The sequence below is a fragment of the Ranitomeya variabilis genome, chromosome 4, assembly GCF_051348905.1.
Source record: "Ranitomeya variabilis isolate aRanVar5 chromosome 4, aRanVar5.hap1, whole genome shotgun sequence".
Taxonomy (NCBI): Eukaryota; Metazoa; Chordata; class Amphibia; order Anura; family Dendrobatidae; genus Ranitomeya; species Ranitomeya variabilis.
The window spans coordinates 391,605,438-391,618,101 of NC_135235.1; positions in this window are offsets into that span (position 1 = coordinate 391,605,438).

The window sequence follows — 12,664 nt, forward strand, 5'->3', positions numbered from 1 at the left end:
ATCTCCCCTAATCATCACACTCCGGGGACAGCAGATTAAATACAAAATTACGATGGAATAGTATCACTACCCCTGCGTGTCTACCTTGAGCTGCCGAACCCACTACTTTCCCTACCCACAGCTTGTTGAGCCTAAAAAAATCCTCTTCCTTTAGATGGGTTTCTTGAAGCAATACAATATCTGGTGAGTACTTTTTCAGATAGATGTCTCAGTATCTTTAGAAAAATATTTAGAATTGAGAGTCCTCAGTGGTTGATACCTTTTAATGGCTAACTGAAAAGATGGTATCAAATTGCAAGCTTTCGAGGCTACGCAGGTCCCTTCATCAGGCACAGACTAATACAAATTCTGAAAAAAACACATTTATGCACAATACAGCCCAGAAAAAATGCCATAGATAGGACAGGTGACGTGAAGCTTAAGCTGCAGAACAATGAAATAGAAACATCCCTCTATCAAAAGCCAATCGACCGCCCAACATACCTTAAATGGGACAGTTTCCACCCAAAACACATAAAAAACTCTGTTGCCTACAGCCAAGCCAACAGATACAATCGTATATGTTCCAACCCCATGGACAGGGATAAACACCTTGGTTGCCTCAGAAAGACCTTTTTGAATCAGGGCTACCATCCAAGAACAATTCAAAACCAAATTAGAAGAGCAACTAAAATATCAAGGAATCACCTGCTACATTACAAAGCTAAAGAAGAAAACAACCGGGTGCCTCTAGTAGTCACCTACAATCCAAATCTGGAGGTGCTAAGGGGAGCTGCATGGAAATTACAATGGAAATTACAACCTTTACTACAAAAAGATGCCCGCTTACAATACACTTTTTCGGACCCCCCACTACTGTGTTTTAGGCAGCCCCCAAATCTAAGAAGTATCATTGTCAGAAGCTCGCTGTCCTCTCCAAGAGCTGCAGGAACCTTTCCTTGCAACCAGAAAAATTGTAAAACCTGTCCATTTATAATGACTATGGACAAGATAAAAGATCACCAACTCACATCAGGACTACAAGATCCCAGGTACATTCAGCTGCATCACATCTAATGTGGTGTATCTAATTATTTGTACCAAATGTCCAACTGGGGGTCTGTATGTAGGGGAGACGGCAGAAACTGAGAACAAGGATGGTCTCTCATCGCCATACAATAAGAGAAAAAAGAATGGATCTACCTGTGGCAATACATTTTTGTCTCCCGGAACACAGCATTATGGACATGAAATTACTTGTATTAAAAGGTAACTCCAAATCTCAGAGAGACAGAAGAGTCTGGGAATATAAGCTGCTGATGACCTTTGACACTCTCAGTGCAGGAATGAATGTGTCACAGGGATTTATGTCTTTTTAGATCAATTAAGGAATTTGCTCCTCAGACCGTTGGGGTCATCACAACATAGAACCAGACCACAATCAGAGGACAATAAAACATTCACACTCCTTATCTATGAACTGTTCCAAAGTTTATGGACATAAACATTTTAGCACTCTCACATAATGGTGGTTCTGCTTCATGTCACCTGTCTTATCTATGGCATTTTTTCTGGGCTGTATTGTGCATAAATATGTGTTTTTTTCAGAATTTGTATTAGTCTATGCCTGATGAAGGGACCTGCGTAGTCTCGAAAGCCTGCAATTTGTTACCATCTATTCAGCTAGCCATTAAACGGTATCAACCACTGAGGAGTCTCAATTCTAAATATTTTTATATCCACTGGCTAACACGGTACCAAGATATATATCTTTCCTGTATCAGTATCTTTACTCTTTTATTTGGGGATCTTAGGCCTTTCACATTCCAGGAGATGATCTTCACAATCACAGTCACAACTGCCTATTGCCTCTTGCTTTGTTTTCCTTCTAAGGGCTCTAGAGATTAAAGGGAGCACAGTGAGTAGTATCTGTAGCCCTATATACAGGCCCACTCACTGATTCCAAGATTGTAGACACCTGTGATGCTAGTTAGTGGACACACCTTGATTTAACATGTCCCTTTTGTCACATTATTTTCAGGGGTACCATCAGTTCTGTCCTGTTTCATGAGTTTTTTTTTTTTTAATTCTGTGGAAGCATGATTGAAAAGCAATGTCTGACTTCCATTTGTTCATTTTCATATATCTTTTATTTATTATTACTTTTGTGAGATTCAAGTTATTTCTGTGACCATTGTGGGTTTTTCTGTCATTAAACGAGGGGTACCAACAATTTTGACCAAGTGTTTAGCGGGTTTCCATGTTACTGGTAGTACAAAGGCTTTGGAAAAGCGCTATGGCTCCTCGCCCCCCAAAAGAAATCCAACAAATTCTGCGATCCCAAATCCAAGTGCCCCACCCTTTTTAGCCCCACAGTGTGCCTAAACAACATTTAGCGTCCATGTGTTTGGCAGGCATATTATTTCCAAAATGGGGTCGCTTGAAGGCAGTAGCCTCCTCTTCTAGCACTTAGGAGCTCTGTATATGGAGTCCACAAACTATTGTAGAAAAATCTGCGCACGAGGAGGCAAATAGCGCTCCTTCCAGGCGACTTCACTGCTTTCAAATAAGCTACACTTGCCTTCAAACTAGTCCTCACTTCTGCTAAACAGACCTATTTCACTAATCTTGTATCTTCATTATCATACAACCCAAAACAACTGTTCAGCACATTTAACTCTCTCCTCCGCCCACCACTGCCACTTCCGACTCCCCTTATCTCTTCTGAGGAGTTTGCCACCTACTTCACAAACAAGATTGATCAAACAAGGCAAACCTTTACTGTTCCACCCCAACCACTCCATATACCAGACCTCTGCCCTTCCCTAATAACTTCCCTCTCCAACATCACTGAAGGAGAGCGTACTCACCTCCTTTCCAAATCACACCTCACCACCTGTGCACTTGACCCCATCCCTTCCCACCTGCTCCCCAACCTCACTAACATGCTCATTCTACCCCTAACCCATCTCTTCAACCTATTGCTATCTACTGGTACCTTCCTCTCTGCCTTCAAACATGCCTCCATCACACCCATCCTCAAAAAAGCTAACCTTGACCCAACTGCTATGCCCAGCTATCGCCCCATATCACTGCTCCCGTTTGCTTCCAAACTCCTTGAGCAGCATGTCCACACTCAACTTTCCTCCCACCTCTCATCTAACTCTCTTCTTGACGACCTCCAATCTGGCTTCCGCCCGCACCACTCCACCGAAACTGCTCTGACCAAAATTACTAATGACTTACTCACAGCCAAAGCTGACTGTTCTCCATCCTCCTCCCTCTTGACCTATCCTCTGCTTTCGACACAGTCGACCACTGCCTACTGCTACAGATTTTTTCTTCCCTTGGCATCAAAGGCCTTGCCCTGTCCTCGATTGCTTCATGCCTCTCCAACAACACATTTAGGGTTTTCCACTCCCACACTACCTCCTCATCCCACCCTCTCTCTGTTGGAGTCCCTCAAGGCTCTGTCCTAATGCCCCTACTTTTTTCCATCTATACCCTTGGCCTAGGACAACTCATAAAGTCCCATGGCTTCCAGTACCACCTGTATGCGGACGACACTCAGATCTACCTCTCTGGCCCAGATGTCACCTCTCTGCTGTCCAGAATCCCGGAGTGTCTATCAGCCATATCCTCCTTCTTCAACTCTCGCTTCCCGAAACTCAATGTAGACAAAACCAAACTCATCATCCTTCCCCCATGTAAGGACTGGCGGAACGCACCGAGTTAATATAGATGTTATAATTGGTGCGTTCGCAGCCCGGGGTCCACCGTGCAGGAGAGAACCTGCTGCTAGAAGATGGCGGCACTATATGGCGGTATAAGTGAACTTAGTTACTTCACTGAGTCGCACTGCAAAGAACACGCTGTGCCCTGTTAGCGTCACAGAGGAACACAGCTAACTGCTGAGCTGATGGCAGTCAGTGGTCATGCACACAGAGAAGCACACAAACACTCCTCTCCGGTGGAATCGGAATTCTAGTGGCTATTAGCCAGCCCTGAATACATTCATGCAAACGCCTCACCAGAGGTGCCGGTATTCTAAGGGCTTATTTCAGCTAAACCCTATCCACATACAGGCGCGACCACAAATAGCAAGCTCATAACATGAAGTGATACTAGCGCATGGCCGTGCGGCCATGCGAACCTTTTATAGCCGTTGATCTGGACCTGTTGAAGCGTATACCACGCGAAACGGCCGTAGTCCATTAACCTTACCAGTTCGCCTTGCAGTTATCCTGCCCTCTGTAACCATGTCCACAGCACGTTGTTAAAATAAAGGACAAAGGTTTTTTTACTGGAAAACTTGTGTGGTGCTGCTATTTTCTTCTTGTTTGGATTTCCTCTCATGTTTTTTCAAGCAAGCACGCCTTATTCTAGTGGATTACCGTTTGGTGGGGTTGTCGACTCAGCTCATCCTACTGGACTCTGCTAAGACTGCTCAAACAGTGAGTACTCACCTGTTTCTTATTGCCATTCAGCTTTTTTCTTGTTTTTTTATGAACCTTTTATAGCTGCAGCAGCTTCAGGACCTTCCTAGAGGACCAATGGAAGCAATACCTGAGCAACTTCAGGACCTTCCTAGAGGACCAATGAGAGCTGCAGCAGTACCTGAGCATGTGACCCCTGACCTCCAATGAGAGGCCTTACCTTGGGCATGCTCAGAAGGGAAAAAGCAGGACTTAGTCCCAGATACGTCTGCTCGCCGCTGACCAGTACTGGCTACAATGGCTGAGCCTGGGAAGGCAGCAGAAACCATCCGCACAGTATCAGGCTGAGCCAGACGCTGGGACCGACGTCTCCGCTGAGCAGGCTCCACTGCGGCTGGAGAAAAATGGGAGACCGCAGCGGAGATGGCTCGAGATTCCCCCTGTGCAGAGGTGGGAACTCGACCCCTAACATTACCCCCTCCTCCTTGGGCCTCGCTACCCTCGAAGGCAGCGGAGCTCGAATATTCTCAACAGGCTCCCACGACCTGTCCTCTGGGCCATAACCCCTCTAGTCCACCAAATAAAACTTTTTCCCATGTACCACCTTGCACCCCAAAACAGCGTTCACCTCGTAATCGTCCGAAGACGAACCCAATGTCCCTGCAGATGACTCGGAAAACCAGGACATGTGTACAGGCTTTAAGAGGGACACATGAAAGGTGTCGGTGATACCTAGGCGTGGAGGAGGGGCCAGACGGAAGACCACAGGGTTAACCTGTTTGAGGACCTTGAAAGGTCCCAAGTAGCGAGGAGCAAACTTAGTGGACTCAACTCGCAGCCTGATGTTACGGGCGGAGAGCCACACCAAGTTGCCAGGAGCAAAGGTCGGAGCGGAGCGCGGATGTGCATCAGCAGAGGACCTCATTCTCTCCTTGGAGGCAGAGATGGCATCCTGAGTGCGGTCCCAAATGTCCCGTGCCTCCACAGCCCAGTCTGCCACCCTGGAGTCGGCGGAAGACAAGGGCATAGGCACATGAATCCGCGGATGCTGACCATAATTAAGGAGGAATGGAGTCTCACCAGTGGAGTCGGCTACGGCGTTGTTAAGCGCAAACTCCGCCCACGGTAGCAAGGATGCCCAGTCATCCTGCCTGGCAGAAACGAAATGTCGCAAATAGGTGACCAAGGTCTGATTGGTCCTCTCTACCAATCCATTCGTCTCGGGATGATATGCTGAAGAGAGATTTAACTCAATGCTGAGTAAACGACAAAGCTCTCTCCAGAACAGAGACGCACACTGGGGACCTCGGTCACTGACAACTTTGTCCGGCATACCGTGTAGACGGAAAATGTGTCTTATAAACAACGCTGTCAAGGCCCGTGCAGAAGGTAACCAGAAGCGGCACCAGATGCACCATTTTAGAAAAATGGTCGGTGATTACCCAAATCGTGCAACAACGGGACTTGTGTAAGCCCACCACAAAGTCCATCCCGACCATCTCCCAGGGCCTGTCTGCCAACGGAAGAGAATAAAGTAACCCAGCCGGCCGTTGTCGAGGAGACTTATTTTTGGCGCAGGAGACACACGCCCGAACATAGTCTCCGACGTCACGGACCATATGCGGCCACCAGTATGTCCTCGCCAACAGTTGCAGCAGCTTCAGGACCTTCCTAGAGGACCAATGGAAGCTGCTACAATACTTGAGCATCTTCAGGACTTTCCTAGAGGACCAATGAGAGCTGCAGCAGTACCTGAGCATGTGACCCCTGACCTCCAATGAGAGGCCTTACCTTGGGCGTGCTCAGAAGGGAAAAAGCAGGACTTAGTCCCAGAGACGTCTGCTCGCCGCTGACCAGTACTGGCTACAATGGCTGAGTCTGGGAAGGCAGTAGAAACCATCCGCACAGGATCAGGCTGAGCCAGATGCAGGGACCGACGTCTCCGCTGAGCAGGCTCCACTGCGGCTGGAGAAGAATGGGAGACTGCAGCAGAGATGGCTCGAGATCCCCCCTGTGCAGAGGCGGGAACTCGACCCCTAACACCCCATCTCGCGTATCCCCCCTACCTGATCTATTACGGTAAACGGCATCACGCTCTCTCCTGCACCTGAAATCCACTGCCTCGGGGTAACTCTCGACTCTGCCCTGTCCTTCAAACCGCACGTCCAAACTCTTGCCACCTCCAACTCAAAAATATTGCCAGAATCCGTCCCTTCCTCAGCCCAAAATCTACTAAAACTCTTGTGCCATGCCCTCATCATCTCCCGCCTCGATTACTGCAACACCCTCCTCTGTTGCCTCCCCGCTAACTCTCTTGCACAGCTCCAGTCTGTCCTCAACTTTGCAGCCCGGCTAATCCACCTTTCTCCTCGCTACTCCCCTGCTTCTCCCCTCTGCAAATCCCTCCACTGGCTCCCAATTCCTTAACAAATTCAGTTCAAACTACTAACACTGATCTGCAAAGCCATCCACAACCTGTCCCCTCCCTATATCTCTGAACTAATCTCCCAATATCTTGCCTCACGTAATCTTCGATCCTCCCAAGACCTCCTACTCTCCTCCACACTTATTCGTTCCTCACACAACCGCCTCCAAGATTTCTCCCGAATATACCCCATCCTCTGGATCTCCACGCCTCAACACGTCCGATTATCTACCACCCTCGGATCCTTCAGGCGGAACCTGAAAACCCCTCTCTACAGGAAAGCCTACAGCCTGCAATAACCATGCTTCCGCGTCACCAACCGCCGGAGCTGCTGCGCCACAAACCGCCGGAGCTGCCGCTCCCCCGACCTTCTGTCTCCTCCCCATTATCCCGTAGAATGTAAGTTCTTTAAGGACAGGGTCCTCTCCCCTCTGCACCAGTCTGTCATTGTAAATTTGTTTACTGTAAATGTTATCTGTAATCCTTTTTCTCATGTACAGCACCATGGAATTAACCCCTTAGTGACAGAGCCAATTTGGTACTTAATGACCGAGCCAATTTTTACAATTCTGACCAGTGTCACTTTATGAGGTTATAACTCTGGAACGCTTTATCGGATCCCGCTGATTCTGAGATTGTTTTTTCGTGACATGTTGTACTTCAAGTTAGTGGTAAAATTTCTTCGATATTACTTGCGATTATTTATGAAAAAAATGGAAATATGGCGAAAATTTTTAAAATTTTGCAATTTTCAAACTTTGTATTTTTATGCCCTTAAATCAGAGAGATATGTCACAAAAAATAGTTAATAAATAACATTTCTCACATGTCTACTTTACATCAGCACAATTTTGGAAACAATTTTTTTTTTTGTTAGGGAGTTATAAGGGTTAAAAGTTGACCAGCAATTTCTCATTTTTATAACACCATGTTTTTTTTAGGGACCACATCACCTTTGAAGTGATTTTGAGGGGTCTATATGATAGAAAATAACCAAGTGTGACACCATTCTAAAAACTGCACCCCTCAAGCTGCTCAAAACCACATTCAAGAAGTTTATTAACCCTTTACGTACTTCACAGGAACTAAAACAATGTGGAAGAAAAAAATTAACATTTTACTTTTTTTTGCAAACATTTTACTTCAGAACCATTTTTTTTAATTTTCACAAGTGTAAAAACAGAAATTTAACCACAAATTTTGTTGTGCAATTTTTCCTGAGTACGCCGATACCCCATATGTGGAGGTAAACCACTGTTTGGGCGCACCGCAGAGCTTGGAAGTGAAGGAGCACCGTTTGACTGTTTCAATGCAGAATTGGCTGGAATTGAGATCGGACGCCATGTCGCGTTTGGAGAGCCCCTAATGTGCCTAAACAGTGGAAACCCCCCACAAGTGACACCATTTTGGAAACTAGACCCCCCAAGGAACTTATCTAGATGTGTGGTGAGCACTTTGAACCCCCAAGTGCTTCACAGAAGTTTATAACGTAGAGCCGTGAAAATAAAAAATCGCATTTGTTTTCACAAAAATGATTTTTTCGCCCACAAATTCTTATTTTCACAAGGGTAACAGGAGAAATTAGACCACAAAAGTTGTTGTGCAATTTCTCCTGAGTACGTCGATACCCCATATGTGGAGGTAAACCACTGTTTGGGCGCACCGCAGAGCTTGGAAGTGAAGGAGCACCGTTTGACTTTTTCAATGCAGAATTGGCTGGAATTGAGATCGGATGCCATGTCGCGTTTGGAGAGTCCCTGATGTGCCTAAACAGTGGAAACCCCCCACAAGTGATACCATTTTGGAAACTAGACCCCCCAAGGAACTTATCTAGATGTGTGGTGAGCACTTTGAACCCCCAAGTGCTTCACAGAAGTTTATAACGTAGAGCCGTGAAAATAAAAAATCTCATTTTTTCTACAAAAATGATCTTTTTGCCCCCAAATTTTTATTTTCACAAGGGTAACAGGAGAAATTAGACCACAAAAGTTGTTGTGCAATTTCTCCTGAGTACGTCGATACCCCATATATGGGGGTAAACCACTGTTTGGGCGCACCGCAGAGCTTGGAAGAGAAGGAGTGTCGTTTTACTTTTTCAATGTAGAATTGGCTGGAATTGAGATCGGACGCCATGTCACGTTTGGAGAGCCGCTGATGTGCCTAAACAGTAGAGACCCCCCACATATGACACCATTTTGGAAACTAGACCCCTTAAGGAACTTATCTAGATGTGTGGTGAGCACTTTAAACCCCCAGGTGCTTCACAGAAGTTTATAACGTAGAGCCGTGAAAATAAAAAAATCGCATTTTTTCTACAAAAATGATCTTTTTGCCTCCAAATTTTTATTTTACCAAGGGTAACAGGAGAAAATGGACCCCAGAAGCTGTTGTACAATTTGTCTTGAGTACGCCGACACCCCATATGTGGGGGTAAACCACTGTTTGGGCGCATGGCTGAGCTCGGAAGCAAAGGAGCGCCATTTGACTTTTCAATGCAAAATTGACTGGAATTGAGATCGGACGCCATGTCGCGTTTGGAGAGCCCCTGATGTGCCTAAACAGCAGAAACCCCCCAAAAGTGACCCCATTTTGGAAACTAGACCCCCCATGGAACTTATCTAGATGTGTAGTGAGAACTTTGAATGCCCAAGTGCATCACAGAAGTTTATAATGCAGAGTCGTGAAAATAAAAAATATATATTTTTTAACAATAAAGATTTTTTAGCCCCCAAGTTTTTATTTTCACAAGGGTAACAAGAGAAATTGGACCCCAAAAGTTGTTGTCCAATTTGTCCTGAGTATGCTGGTACCCCATATGTGGGGGTAAACCACTGTTTGGGCGCATGGCAGAGCTCGGAAGGGAAGGAGTGCCATTTTGGAATGCAGACTTTGATAGAATTGTCTGCGGGCGTTATGTTGCCTTTGCAGACCCCTAATGTACCTAAACAGTAGAAACCCCCAACAAGTGACCCCATTTTGGAAAATAGACCCCCCAAGGAACTTATCTAGATATGTGGTGAGAACTTTGAATGCCCAAGTGCTTCACAGAAGTTTATAATGCAGAGTAGTGAAAATAAAAAATATTTTTTTTCCCACAAAAAAGATTTTTTTAGCCCCCAAATTTTTATTTTCACAAGGGTAACAAGAGAAATTGGACCCCAAAAGTTGTTGTCCAATTTGTCCTGAGTATGCTGGTACCCCATATGTGGGGGTAAACCACTGTTTGGGCGCACGGCAGAGCTCGGAAGGGAAGGAGCGCCATTTTGCAATGCAGACTTTGATAGAATTGTCTGCGGGCGTTATGTTGCGTTTGCAGACCCCTAATGTACCTAAACAGTAGAAACCCCAACAAGTGACCAAATTTTGGAAACTAGACCCCCTAAGGAACTTATCTAGATATGTGGTGAGAACTTTGAAAGCTCAAGTGCTTCACAGAAATTTATAATGCAGAGTAGTGAAAATAAAAAAATATATTTTTTTCCAACAAAAAAGATTTTTAGCCCCCAAGTTTTTATTTTCACAAGGGTAACAGGAGAAATTGGACCCCAAAAGTTGTTGTCCAATTTATCCCGAGTACGCTGATGCCCCATATGTGGGGGTAAACCACTGTTTGGGCGCACGGCAGAGCTCAGAAGGGAGGGAGTACCATTTGACTTTTTTAGCGCAAAATTGGCTGTCGTGTTTGGAGACCCCCTGATGTACCTAAACAGTGGAAACCCCCCAATTCTAACTCCAACCCTAACCCCAACACAGCCCTAACCCTAATCTCAACCCGATCCATAATCCTAATCACAACCCTAACGATAATCACAACCCTAACCCAAAAACAGCCCTAATCTCAACCCTAACCATAACCCTAATCAAAACCCTAAATCCAACACACCCCTAACCCTAATCCCAACCCTAACCCTAATCCCAACCCTAATCCCAAACGTAACACTAATCCCAACCCTAATCCAAACCCTAACCCTAATCCCAACTCTAACCCTAACTTTAGCCCCAACCCTAACTTTAGCCCCAACCCTAACCATAACTTTAGCCCCCGTCGTCACAAAAAAAGTTCAATGTAACCTTTTTTTTGTACGTCGCGTCCGCCATTTCCGCGGATGCGTGGCCGTAACTCTGCCCCCTCCTCCCCAGGACATAGACTGGGCAGCGGATGCGTTGAAAAACTGCATCCGCTGCCCACGTTGTGCACAATTTTCACAACGTGCGTCGGTACATGTGTCCCCATGCGACGCTAGTGCCACCATTGTGCTAAGTCGCCGTATGGGACTACTACTCCCATCCGGTATTAGGATGGGAGAGTTGTCCCTGTGTCCGGCGACTTAGCACAATTGTAAAGTTACACAAAACACCTACACACAATACACATACATGACACACAGTACATACAACATATAACACAGAGTATATACTCACCAACAGCACACTTGTAGGCGAAGCCCTCGATCCTCCAGGAAAAAATCCAAAAATAATAAACCAAATTCATACTCCCTGTCCGCAGAATCCATAAAACGAGTGTCCCACGCCGATCGGCTGCTCTCCGGCGATACACTGCCAGGAGCGAAGCTCCTAGCAGTGTATCGCGTACTGTTCCGGAGTTCAATGACTCCGGCGTCTCGGTTAACAGCAGTACAGCTGCGTTGAACTTTCCCACGCAGCACTGCCGTTAAGCGAGAGTGCCGGGGTCAATGACCGCCGGTAAACTCGCTCGCGCATGCGCAGTGACACACCGACAGGAACTATGGCTCCTGTCAGTGTGTTGCTGCAGCCGTGGAGAGCAGACATATCTCTGGATGTGTCTGTTCTCCATGGAAAATCTTGATACGTGGCACTTAAATATGTGGCAATTAAATACGTGACACGTGGCACTTATACGTGATACGTGTCACTTAAATACGTGGCACGTGGCACTGAAATATGTGGCACGTGGCACTTTGATACGTGGCACGTGTCTCTTAAATACGTGGCACTGAAAGATGTGGCACGTGGCACTTTGATACGTGGCACGTGGCACTTTGATACGTGGCACTGAAATATGTGGCACGTGGCACTTTGATACGTGGCACGTGGCACTTTGATACGTGGCACGTGGCACTTTGATACGTGGCACGTGGCACTTTGATACGTGGCACGTGGCACTTTGATACGTGGCACGTGGCACTTTGATACGTGGCACGTGGCACTTTGATACGTGGCACGTGGCACTTTGATACGTGGCACGTGGCACTTTGATACGTGGCACTGAAATATGTGGCACGTGGCACTTTGATACGTGGCACGTGTCACTTAAATACGTGGCACGTGGCACTGAAATATGTGGGACACGTCGCACAAAAAAGTTACATGTAGTTTTTTTTGTGTCGACGGTCCGCCGAAGCACGACGCATCCGTCGCACGACGGATGCGACATGTGGCAATCCGTCGCAATGCGTCGCTAATGCAAGCCAATGGAGAAAAAACGCATCCTGCAAGCACTTTTGCAGGATGCGTTTTTTCTCCAACGACGCATTGCGACGGAAGCCAAAAAACGCTAGTGTGAAAGTAGCCTAACCCTAACCCTAGCCCTAACCCTAACCCTAAATTTAGCCCCAACCCTAACCCTAACCCTAACTCTAACCCTAACTCTAACCCTAACCCTAACCCTAACCCTAACTCTAACCCTAACCCTAACCCTAACTCTAACCCTAACCCTAATTTTAGCCCCAACTTGTCTTCTCCTGCCGGCCGGCAGATGGCAGCAGATGGCGGGCGCACTGCGCATGCGCCCGCCATGATGAAAAAGCCGGCCGGCAGGAGAAGACAGAAGAGGACCCAGGGA